This window comes from Trichomycterus rosablanca, chromosome 27, assembly GCF_030014385.1.
Source record: "Trichomycterus rosablanca isolate fTriRos1 chromosome 27, fTriRos1.hap1, whole genome shotgun sequence".
NCBI classification, from domain to species: domain Eukaryota; kingdom Metazoa; phylum Chordata; class Actinopteri; order Siluriformes; family Trichomycteridae; genus Trichomycterus; species Trichomycterus rosablanca.
Genome location: NC_086014.1, coordinates 11,275,709 through 11,289,154, shown reverse-complemented (window position 1 = coordinate 11,289,154; position 13,446 = coordinate 11,275,709). Strand labels below are relative to the sequence as shown.

The window sequence follows — 13,446 nt, the reverse complement described above, 5'->3', positions numbered from 1 at the left end:
TCTTGATGACAGCTTTAACATCTTTATTTGATTAGCAAATCAATCTGTATTGAACCTAACATTCACATTCAAAATGCTGAACTGGCCCTAAAGCCCTGTTTACATGAATCTTAGTGAGTTTAAAATACTTTAATGAGTTGCTATGAGGTTATCAGTAAATAGTTAATGACAGTCAATTATCTGTTAAAAGAATTTTGGAAAAAATATTGCATTCATATTGACATGACAATATTAGCATTTTCATGTTGAATTAGCTGGTGAAAACTCATCTGATAAGCTTGTTGAAATTTGCTAAACATTGAAAAAAACAAACAAACACTGTCTTATGTTAACACTCAATCACACACAAAATCAACCTGGCAATAAAGTAATTTTATTGCAGTTGGGACATGATAAACGAATCTCAATCCCGCATGTCACTAAATTTGAGCCAGGAAAGTGTTATGGATGCCTGTGGCCTTGTTAGAAGATGAATATCTGTCTGTCTCAAGGACAGAGCATTAGTATTCCCAGAGTCTTCACAAAGTTACGTGCAGTTTAAAGGTCCTCATAACAAATGATGGTGTACGTAAATGCACCAAACGTAACACCTGGGGATTTTAAATCCATCAGAATGCCCAATTAATTTTATTCAACTGAAATAATGGCTAATTTTAGTCTGTCCTTTACTAAATACTTTATGATTTTTACTGTAACTGCAAAAACAGTTTGAACTGTGGGCAACAAGGCACGCACAGGCAATTCTCGAAATGTATTACACATATGCAGCATGCATAATCATGTTTTTTGCTCACTCTTTAAAATATTTTCCCTACAAAAAATTAGAATTTTGTTTATTATTTTGACAGCATACGTATTTTAGAATTCCCTAATAAGGTTTGCCACTTATTACAGTTTCTAGTGTTATAAGGGTCAATGCGGACATGTACATGTTACAAATTAGGTTTACATTTTGCAACTTTTTCTGTTTGAATTATTGAACACTTCTCTACCCCAAAAAAGCCTTTTAAACTTCTGTAGTACATTAAAAAAAATATGATAAAATATCCTCGGATCATAAATTATTCACACAACAGTTAAAATGATTAATCTGGAGGTGTACCAAGTTCTGTAATGCTGTTTAACTATGTGGCATAGCCTTCACATTAGTAACTAGTTAACTGGTAACTTGCCTAACTGCAGTCCAGCCCTGTCTACTAAACATGTCTGGCACATTATGAAGTGCAAGAACACAGAAGTAAACATGCTAGTGATCAACCAATGTCACTGTTCGAATAATGATGTCAGTTAAAGAAGATCAATTAAATTCATCTACAGCAAAGAGATGGAGACGATGCGTCAGTCTAGTCAGAACAGAAAACCTTTTTTAATGCATTTCTATTATTTCAAGCATAAATGACAGAATCAATAAACATTACATTTACAAACAGAAGCTCTTGAGTCAGTATGAGATCTGAATGCATGTTAAACCATGAACATGTGGATCTGTGTAATGTTGTTTTGTTTTTACTAGTGACGATCAGCTGATGGTGAAAAGAAATTGGCAGAATTTACATCCCTAATACGTGCCCATGTAACAACTTCTTTTTTTTAGAAAATGTTGTAGCCATAATATTTAGAATAAGCAACTGTATTACTTAGAAAAAAATTTTTTAATTGACTGAATTTGCAAATCATTACTGCCATTTTTTAAAATTTTAAATAGTATTCAGCCTTACATTTCTCTCACGTTAAAATGGACCTTACAATAGCAATAGCACATGTTCGTGCACACGTCTGTGTGTGTGTGTGTGTGTGTATTTCAGGAGCTTTTATCTTTCGCATTAAAAGTAGGCATAGTGTAAAGTGGACTCAGTCTTAAATAGCAGTTAATTACTAAATGGAATACAGCTTTGCAAAACTAATGACGTGTGTGCTTTTGTTTCAAGTCTTACACCAATCTCCCAAGAGAGGAAAAAAGGGAGTGTAGCTATCCTAAGCCCAAAGTAAGGCTGTAAACACTATTTACTGCCTGAAGCTGGGCATTGTTTTTTAAGAGGGAGAAAGCATTAGACAAAAAGAAAATAAATCCACAAGAGATGAGGAACTGTGAATTGCACAGTGTGGTAGACTTGAGGTGGTGTTTACGTTTTAAAAAATATAATGCATTTGATGTTTGTCATATTTATTTATTTAAATGTTTTCTGCTTCTTTTTTAAAGCCAGAGTTCGTGTGTGTGTGTGTGTGTGTGTGTGTGTGTGTGTGTGTGTGTGTGTTTGCTTGGTTGTCAAGGTCCCTCTGTAGGAGGAGTCAGCTGTGATGAAGACAAAACCATGGTGACCTGATGCTAATTACCCAACACACACACACACACACACACACACTCACAAACACACTTTCAACATTAGGCTGAAGAGAAAACTGTTCTCGCAATGCTGGATTTCTGTTTTACATAAAACACCCTGAGCAATCTAAAATTAAATCAACAGAATGAAAACAGTGAAGCGACAAGCGTAGAGCACCCCATCAAAATACAACACATCACAGAGTTTCAAATCAACAACGCTTCATGCATTATTTTAAGAAAAACAGCTCAAAGTAGTGAACGTGGCAGTAACTTAGAACAGTAGAGCAGATCCGGTTCAGAATTTAGTTTATTACAAGGTCTAACTAAACATACTACTCAAAAAACCCAAGCCAGACCCTTACAGTGCCTCATATAAGGCACCTCAGTTCATATAAGATGGTTAAAGATACTGTGGACACGGGTACACACAATTTTTCCATCACTTTTCAATCACGCTAGTGAGAGGTGGTAAAAAAATTTACAACATCCACATCTAACCACCACCAATAACAACCAATAAAATTCAGTCCTGCTTCCAGCATCTGCTTCCTACTAAAAGAGAGAAAGAGGGCAAAACAAAAACAAAATAGAGAGAGAGAGCGCGCGAGAGAGAGAGCGAGAGAGGGGGAAATGCTTGTCTGATGAGTAGCTGCTGGGGTTCCTGTCCATGACTCCCAAATCTGTTCTGTGGCTCCTGCTGCCTGTCAGGAATGCGGTTCAATATCAGGACTAAAGTTAAAACTAACACAGAACAAACAACAGAGAAATTTCATCTCCTAACCTTGACACTGCACAAACTGAGAAGGCCAAAAAAACATTTCAAGAAATCAAACAACCAGCCTATCTTACAAACTAATTTTAACCTTCAATATCCTCGAAAAAATTGCCAAAACCTATACAGTGGGGGTGAATTTTTCTTTGTCTTAATAAAATATGGCAAATAATTGTAGCAAATTTGATTATAAAGACTAGATGAGTGTATAAGCAATAATTATTCGAACAGAATAACATCAACATGTATAAAACAAAAGCAAGTTACACACAGTGAACATGGCAGTAATTTTCACAGAAACAGTTTAGTATTCAGTGTAGATTTGTAGTCAGCAGCAAACAGTCTATCTATCTATCTATCTATCTATCTATATATACAGTATATATATATATATATATATATATATATATATATGACTGGAAAAGGAACCTTGAAGGTGTGTGAGGGTGCGTTTCAAATCAGCACTCTTACTGAAAAATTTATTTAAATGACATTTTAACTGACAGCATTAATTGAACAGTGACTTCTTTGCTGGTTATTAGTTAATCGGATACTCATTCACATACCACCCCCCCCCCCCCCCCACACACACACACACACACCCACCAGGCTGTAAGAAAAACAGGAAAGAACTAGAAATGATAATTCTGGGTTGTTCTAAAAACAACTCTTGCCCTAGTCTATAATCAAGGTAAGTTAAAAGTGTCTATTGACCAGTTGCTATTTTTAGTTGGCTTAATTAAAGTCCAGTGAAAAGCTTTTTTAAGCTGTGGTGGCAACCCTGGGCCACTGGAATAAATCCTGTGTTTACTAGTTGGTTTTAGCAAACAGCTAGTTGGAAATTAACTTTGCTATAAATCATACAACCTGGCAGTTAAAATTTGTTGTTTAAGTCTGGCATGTTAAGCCTCCATGAAATAAAACTGGAATTATAGAGCTTAAGGTTCATAAACCTTGAGTAACTTGTTATTAATGAAAGCACCTTTTTAGTCGAGCTAGCTGTGTCTACGGTTGGCTTTAATTAAAAAATAAATGCTTTTACTTGCTTTGCCATACTGCATCACTACCAGAGTGGCCACAAGGTCAGATAACTGGATTGACCCACATTTAAAGAGACTGCCAAACATTCCAGTTTCTTTACTGGATAACAAGCATAAGGATGTGGGGGGAGAGGGTAGTGAGAGAACATGCTTGTCTACAAACAATGTTAATTGTATGCAAATTATTTAAGTTGCTTCTAAAGACTGTTATTCAAATTTAAACTGCACATTGCAATACACATTTAATTCAAGACAATAAAGATTGCTTTTAAAAATATAGTTAAATGATATTCTTGCTTGTATTTCTATATAGTGGTGACCAAAAGTCATAGAGAACTAGGTCACTCTTAGTCTGCATGACTGTGGTTCAGCTACCAGTGATCCAGTTTTGGCAAAGCGTTTTAGAGTGCCATGCACTGTCCCCTTAGAAACATTCAGTTAAGCCATGATTTGACACTTTAGAAATGCCTTTTTTGTTTAAAATAACTATTTAATTGCTGACACATTTACACATTCCCTCAATTCTGGTGCCGTACTGTCTAATCACAATGTTACTTGAAATAAAATGTGCTGAAAACATGAATTCCAGCCACATTTATAGCTAACGGGTGAACAATGGCTTCAAATTGAATAGCTGTTTTCCTGTGTCTTGTGTTTATTTTAGGTTGTGTTGTGCAATTCCAAATTTACACCAAAACAGGACTGATTACACCAACAGTACACTAACAGACCTGTTATACCAGTTCAGTAGAAAATAAACTGTTATTATGAACTTATAACAAAAAATGACAAGTAACAGCAACTCATTTTTTTACTGTGGCATAGATTAAATAACATAATTATTTAATATTTTTGTTCATGTTATTGCAATTAAATACATTGTTGCTGCACGTGTATTTTGCTATGGCAAATTGTCACCATAAACAAATCCACATGGTCTACAAAACTCTGGCATTTAAATCAAGCTCGACTAGGATTAGAGAAAAAATATTGCCTTGACCATTACACCACATCCACCAGACTAAACTGTTGACAGAAGGCCGGCTGGGCTAATGATTCCATGCAGTTTACATTCTGTTTAAATTTAGGCCATACTATCTCCATGTTTCAGCAGAAACCAGATTTATCATTTGGAGTCATGTTTCAATAAAATCTCTGTGTCATACTTTTACATTCTCTATTTTCTATAATTTTACATTATATAAAAAGTTATGCTAGGTAGCATGCATGTTCTCTGACAGTTGACAGCACAGAGTGAATGATTTATGTTAGGGAAGCGAATTTCGCCCATTTTAACTGATAACAGTGTAACCAGGTAAACGTAATGTACATTGAGATAAACAAATATTACCAGCAAAACTAGTTGTGCATTCTAATTTTATACAAATTTGGTAGCAAAATTAGCAAACTAAACATGCTTATCAAAAAAATTAGATGCTGCCAGGGCAGTACAGGTGATATGCAGAACATGTAGACATGTCATGTATGGATGACAGGCAGAGTTCTACCTCTATAGTGGAATATGACGCAAGCTGGGAGTCCATACTGATACATAACAGCTCCACTGTTGTCATTTAGTTCACAATATTTCTGTCATTAAATACAATACAATACAAATTCATAATTTTTTTCTGTTCGGGTTAGAACTGCAGCGCTCTTTCTACATCTGTCAACAAAACTGGCGCATGCATTCTGAGGGTGGGTGGAGGTAAGTCTAAAAAAAAACACCACTTTTGTTCAGCTTTTAATAATTAAAATCTCCAGGGGTTCTCACTTCAGTATGTTAGGCTACTAATAATATGCATTAAAATGTTCCTGCCTAAATAAAAGAGAAACATTTATATGTCTGACAAAGTTTACATAAAGCTTCCCCCACCATACTTCACTGTTGGCATGGTGTCCTTGGAATCAATTTTTTTCCAAACATGACATGCCATGACCCTTTCTTTCTCCAAACATGATAAGCTAAATGTTTGTTTCCAGCACACACTGTTATAAAAGTGTTCTGATATTTCTAAATACTTGCAAAGTTCACACACACACACACACATATCTTTCCTTTTTTCATCATTAACAGTTTTGAATGGTACATAGGAACTCAATTTAACCATTCTTGCTGTTTACAGTGTAACAGTTGTTCCTGCTGCTTTCGAGTCCTTCTGTTAGTTGCGTAAAAACAACCCAAATAAGGGTGACATTGGGTGCATTTAGCACAGAACACTTTTTGCAACATTATGTATTAATATGTAGGCTGGACACTTCTCCACCTACAAGTTTGTTTGGTTTTTTTTCATGAACATAACTTTGTTTATGTAAATAAAGTTAAAATACACCTTGTGTGTGATTTAGAAGTATATTTAAATAACAAAAACGTTGTTAAACACCTCATGTCAGCCACTGTTGCTTGTGTTGGTAATGAATGGCAGTTGAGAGCGCTGCACGCGACAGCTTAGTCAAATAGTTTGAATGTTTAAATGAGGTCTTTGGTAACGGTTTTCTAACGGTCACATCAAATAACGGTTCAATGTACTACTGCTTACCGCTGATTTAGTCCGGTTTACTACTGTAAACAACAACAAAATAGCGACAATGCCATATGTTTCAAAACAGAAAGACATTATGACAGAACTAGTAAAAATAAACTTTGTCTTATGTATCCTATTCGCGTTTTGAAGTAACTTGGTTCACTGGGGGAATATATTTTTACCGAGTATTAAGCTTGTCGGGGAAAAAAACAGAAAACGAGAGAATAAAACTAGTTAAAGTCTCAATTTCTGTGTGTTTCACCTGATGATACGAAATAACATCATTCAGACTCGCCTTAAGTGTTGAAAAAAGCTCACCGGGGCTTGTTATGTGTCCAAACAAACAACACACATGGCAACAAACAAGAAAATAACAAATAAACAAACAAATAAACTAGAAAATGTGAAAAATATCGCGGTCTTACCAGTAAAACAGCAGGAGAAACGAGCTGAGTGTTCACGGATGAGGTCGGTACTCCGGTCGATACTCTTTTGTGGGATCTCGAGCCGATTCCGCTCGAGCTAGGCAGGGCATGAGCTAAGTGACGTCACACGATGGGCGTGGTCAATTCTTTATACTCGTAAAATATACGTTTTATTTATTTATTTATTTATTAAGATTTTAACGTCACGTTTTACACACTTTGGTTACATTCATGACAGAAACATTAGTTACTCATCACAAAAGATTCATCAGTTAACAAGATAAATGTCAATTTTGTATCTCCAATTTACCTGACTGCATGTCTTGAACTGTGGGAGGAAACCGGAGCGCCCGGAGGAAACCCACGCAGACACAGGGAGAACATGCAAACTCCATACAGAAAGGACCCAGACCGCCTTACCTGGGGATCGAACCCAGGACCTTCTTGCTGTGAGGCGACAGTGCTACCCACTTACTTAAAACATTAATTAGCGAGTGTTAGGGGGAAACCAATTTGCATGTGTTTTGCTATTTAGTACGCATATCAGATAATCTCACTTCTCATCAGGTTAGGGAATACTTCTGGCTTGTGCAAGTGTTTCAAACGTCTGTGGTCCCACTGGTTTTACAAGGATAAAGTGGTTCGTGATTCTGAATCAATTAATAGCGAAAGAGAGAGTGAGTGTGTGTGTGTGTGTGTGTGTGTGTGTGTGTGTTTGTGTGTGTGTGTGTGTGTGTGTAAAGGCTTGACAGTTTAATCACTGAGGTTTGGGGTTTGTATACACCACAGACTTAGCAAACAGCTAAGCAAACAAATTTTCTTTCCATTCCTACCTTATATTCTCTCACTCTTGCCTATGGCCTTGCTCTAAGATACAAGGTGTGTGTGTGTGTGTGTGTGTGTGTGTGTGTGTGTGTGTGTGCACACGTGTGTCTGCTGACTCAGCCTGGAGGAACAGTTCGGACACTGAGAAATGAACACGATTTGCTCAGTGAAAGGTACTGAAACCTTGATAAGGAGCTGATAAATGATGGGGTGAGTGAGTGTCAGACTGAAGTCTTTTGTCTGACTATGACATCTCTTTATATGCAAATTTGTCAGGAAAAAAAACCAATGACATACAGACACGCACACACACACGTGCGGGGGCAAACCATATACGGCAAAGCAAAGTTGGAAGCATAAACATTGACTGACCCACAGACAGACACACACAGTCAGTCAGCTCCAGAATTATGGAAACTCTTGGGAAAGAAAGGTGAATGTCTATTTTTTCTATAATGCTAATAACATACCTAAACCATAGCAATAGACCTAAACCAGAGTCTAATACACAAATTGGAGACACCTGCTCACCCAACAGCTATTTTCTTAGCTTTAGGTCTGGTGCCCACTGTTGTTTATGGGAACTGTAATACTATGTATTAAGGTTTACACCTAATGAATAAACAAAAAAGCTTTATTTTTGTTTAATTTGACCACTCCAGGTTTCAGTCAAACTTTGGGTGGTGGCATGGAGTTGGTGTCTCTATGTAGATTTTGATGCCAAATTTTCTGTAATCCTTAAAAAAAGATCGCCTCTTAAATGCATGGTAAGGCAAAATACTCATGTGTCCGCTTTCATGCAGGTTCATTTTACCAGTTATGTTATTTGCATATAATTTATTTTGTGTATTATCTTATGTATACCATTTTGATAAAGGAAGGTGGCACCACGCACTATGAATGAATAAATGAGCCAATAATTAAATTAAGAAATGATTTGCTTGATTGCAGGTTAGATTCCATTTATATATTCAGTTTAGAATCAAGCTAATTAACCATAAAGCGATTAATGACTCTTGATACCAAGGGTGCCAATCTTTCCAACCCTTAAAAAATGAGAAGCTAAATAATAAGTTTACCAAACAGATCTAAGGGTTCTGAAAAAACAGCACACGCTCAGTTATATGTTGTATGTTCAGCATAATTCTCTAATTTAAACCATCTTGACAAATCTATATAAACATGAGTCAGCTTTTCAGTGTTTATAATGCATACAGAGTAAGGGAAACAAAATCCACCTTCCCTGGGGTGACAGCAACCACATTATTATTCAAAAAACACACTCACAAACACAAGTTCAAAATGCTATTCAGATCATTCCAGTTTTTCAGCCAGTATGAATATCTGTATGAAATACATTTATATCTAGCTAGTGACCTGAACATTTCCCTAAAACAGTATTTTTATCTCCTACAGCTCTCTCTACCTACATGCACACTGGCAGCAATTTGTCACCTCATTGCTTTTTCTTTGCCGCCTGTGGGTGTCCATGACCTCAAGTTTACCACTGCATGGCTTTCAGCTGTGGCAAAGCCGTTGAGTCATTAGACATAAAGACTCAACACAACAGGCTAAGGAAATAGGTTGGGTCTCAAGGCTGGTAGGGATCAATAAGTCTGCACTTCCCAACCCAGATAATAAATATATCATTGTTTGTTGTCATATTTAAACTTGGTAATGAAAAAGAGTAAATAAGAGTTTTTACCTTGAGATTTACACATGAGAGTAGCTCTGTTGCCTCACAGCAAAAAGGGCCTGGGTTCGATCCCCATGTTCTCCATATGTCCTCGTGGGTTTCCTCCGAGTGCTCAGGTTTCCTCCTACAAATCAAGACATGCAGTCAGGCCAATTGGATCTACTAAACTACCCATAGCATGGAGTGTCTGTGATGGACTGGCGACCTGTCCCGGGTGTTTCCTGCCTTTTGCCCAATGTATCGGACCCACAACAACCCTGACCAGGAATCAGTGATGGTAAAACATGAACACAAAATGGAAAAAATTGTACTCCTACTTTACAGAACCACTTATAAACGGTACCTGGAACCAGCTGCATTTTAAATGTTACTTTTGATACTGCAGTGAGTGCCCTCAATGAGTAGTCAAAAGAAATAGGGCATTGACGTAATCACTATAGAAAGCACCTCAGCACAAAATGTTATTTTATACAAAAGCTAAAAGCAAAAGTAACATCTGCTATGTATACCAAAGAGCTGTGTGTGAAATAAATTTTTTTTTGTGTATTAACAGTTAGTGTAGCTACCAGTCATTAACAGATTTGAATGTATTTGCAGTAGTGTTCAAAGTAATTAGCATTTTGTGATCATTAAATGTGTTCCACCAAGTGGAATGAAGTAAACAAGTGGCCACAGCTGTCAAACTCACCATCTCTTGTAAACAAAGAACATTAAATACCAAGGGAAATGTTAAAAATAAAAAAATACAGGCAAAGTAAAGTTTTAGATATATACATACAGTCACGCAGATTATTCATATGTTGGTTTAAAACATATTAATATATTCTATGTTGGTCAACTGTAAATTCCTGGTAAACTGCCACACACAACTCCAGCCAGTACAACAATAAGCTGGCATTAAAACCACACACATTTGACATTTATGAACTGAATCCCTTTGCCAACAGACCGTTGTTGTATCCCACACCTATAAGGATTTACCTTATTGATCTTTGTTGAAACAGATTCTATCATTCAAGCATTCTTTAAATACTTAAAATCATCGCTGCATTATTGAATCCTAGCATTTGGATCAGAACTTTGGTCTCATATGAGTGTGACACGATTTATCTTTCCTCTCTGTAGTTTTCTCTCTCTGAAATGCTTTGAAAATGCAAGATGGAAGCATAGAAGATCACTTCAGAAATGTACACACACACACACACACACACACACACACACAAGCACACACTTAACAAGCAGATCAAGAGGACGCCTGGTAGGGTTGACATGGCAACAGTCATGTCCAAGTCACCATGTAATGTCCTGCACATCTCCATCTCTTCACGGTTTTAGCCATTAATTTACTTCTTTTCTTCTGTTATTTCGGCCTATTTGCCAAATGTAATTATTTTACATATTTATATTTATATTTGCTTTAGGGCGCTCAGGTGGCGCAGTGTTAAAATAGGCTAATCCACTCCTTTTGAGATCTGGGGTGTGAATGCTCTGCCAGTCGGATGGTAGCTTTAGCCATTGGAATGTGCAATTGTAAGTATGCTCTCAGTGCCCGTCCCAAGCCCTGATTAAAATTAAGGAAAGTTGGGCATCAGGTGTAAAAACTGAACCAAATTAGGTATGCGGACTAATTACGGGAGCAGTTTTAGACCTGTTTTAGGAAATGTAATAAAAGACAAAAGCAACTGGAATAAACACAAAATGTAGATGGCATGCTATCAGGTTGTGCCACCTCAGCCCATTGGTTTGAAATGCCTGAGGCTAACTGTGTTAGCTTAGTAAGTAAAAAACTGCGGTGACATAATCACTAATTAGTGCCTAGGTAGGCAGTAGGCAGCATGACAGCTCACTAGGTTTTCGAACAGACCCAGTGTGTTGTGCTGCCTCAGCCCATTGGTTTGACTGGCCTGAGGCTAACTTTGTTAGCTTATTAAGCTAAAGCTGCGGCAATGGGCGGGGACATTCGTAGACATGACGCAATCGCTGTCTAACTGGAGCGTCTTAATGATCAGCCTTCTAAAGTTCGTTGGAAGTTAGAACCCTCTCTACTTAGGCAGCTGACTCAGTAGGCAGTGGGCAGCAAAGGCAGCTCACTTGGTTTTGAGACTCCCACATGAAGGTCTTCTTATTCGCCTCAGATAAGGTCATGATGGTTTATGATTCCACCATTAGAAAGGTCATAGAACAAAGGCAGAAGTAGCATCCAACGATGATGGTAGTATGATGATTTGGGGTGCTTAGTCATTTCAAGGACTTAGCAATTAGCCATAATTAAAGAAACTGTGAATTCTGCTCACTAGCAGAAATGCGCTTAGCCCAGTTATATTCATGAGTCAAGTGACACCCAGAAAATGCTAAGGGAGTCAGCGAAAATGAATAAATGAGCTTTTCATGATGGTGCTTCTCATTACAGGGATAAAAGGTCTAGTAAATGTTAGGATTAATCTGAAGAGCAGATAATAAAGGCTTATTAAGAATGTGGCCTTTACTCTTGTAATGTCAACGCAAACCAGCTCTGAGTTTGCCTCTCGGATTCTTTAATTAGCGCCGCTCTCCGCGGAGGCTCTCAGAATCGGGGCCGGACAGGCGCGGCTTTGTTCGAACTTTTTTGGCAGATAAAATCACTCGCACTCGCTTTCGCTGGACTTCGGTGGGAAGTGAATCCATACAGCTTTTGGGTGATTCATTAGCCTTTAAAATTCATCTCACGCACTCTCGAGGTCACATCACGCCGGTTTCTATTGGGAACCGGGCGCAAAGAACGGCGCTCATTAGCCAGAGACGGCGACGCTGCTGCTTAATCAGCTCTTGACCTTTTGCTGTGTCAGTCTGAGACGTCGGATTTGCAAGGGGAGCGTTTCTGTACGGCTGGTTCTGCGTCCTAAAGTAAGTGTGTGTTATTTCTGCGCACAAGTAATTCCTAATCGGTTCCAGTAGCACCGTGATGTGTTTTTTAGTTTGCTGAATTAAATTGCTTCCCACACACACACACACACACACAGTCACTCACATACCTGCTTCATTGTGACTGACAGGCACGAAATATCTTCCTAACTGGGATTAACGGGCATTGAGGTCATACCTTGTTGATTATGACCTTCTTCACTATGAATGACTGATAAAAGCTCACATTTAATGAAACTTTCTCCCCCGCCTGAGGCTGAGGGCTTCAGGTTTGAGGTTGCCATGTCAAAACCGCCACTCCTGCTGGACAGCTGGACGTGACGGGAATCCCCCGTGACTGCACTCACTGAACTGAAGGATTATAAACTCTAATTAAATTCTTCTCAGGATAAAAGTCCCGGTTGAGTCTGGTTCCTCTATAGGTTTCATCCCTGTAATACATGTATTTGGGGAGTTTTTCCTCACCACTGTTGCCCTCGGCTTGCTCAGCAGGGTGTTCCTGGTCCTAGAATCTGTAAAGTTGCATTGAGTCAATGTCTAATGTAATAAAAACACCATGCAGACTTGACCTGACATGCCTTCTCTGCTGTGGCTTACAGACCAAGTGTCAGTGCCTCAGAGGCCACATCTGTGGTCCTTCCTTCTTACAGAACAGCACAAAGAAGACCTTTATATGAACAGTCAGGTACAGACAGGCTATATCCACAGGGACTGACAGGAAGATAACCCAGGCCTTATCCGCATGAACTTACATCTTTATATGTACACACCAGACCTGACAGTCTTAGGAACCATGCTTCATTTACCATGACTGATAGACAAGGCATTCCTACATTACATACAGTGACCATGCATTTTTGGCCCTACTTTTCTGAACGTTGTTCGCTCTGAATGTTGTTTGTCTCTGCTGTCTTTTTCTCCACCCGTGTCGCTTCC

At 38.1% G+C, this 13,446-nt stretch overlaps 1 protein-coding gene across 1 annotated transcript in view; it reads right to left on the bottom strand.

The window, feature by feature from the left end:
* Window positions 1–7,132, bottom strand: part of LOC134304266 (SH3 domain-binding protein 4-A-like) — a 29,179-nt gene extending 22,047 nt beyond the window's left edge. Inside the window, exon 1 of the mRNA XM_062989860.1 lies at window positions 7,089–7,132. The gene's annotated coding sequence lies outside the window, so the exon portion shown is untranslated. The remainder of the gene's footprint in view (window positions 1–7,088) is intronic.
* Between the last annotated feature and the right edge of the window lie 6,314 nt (window positions 7,133–13,446).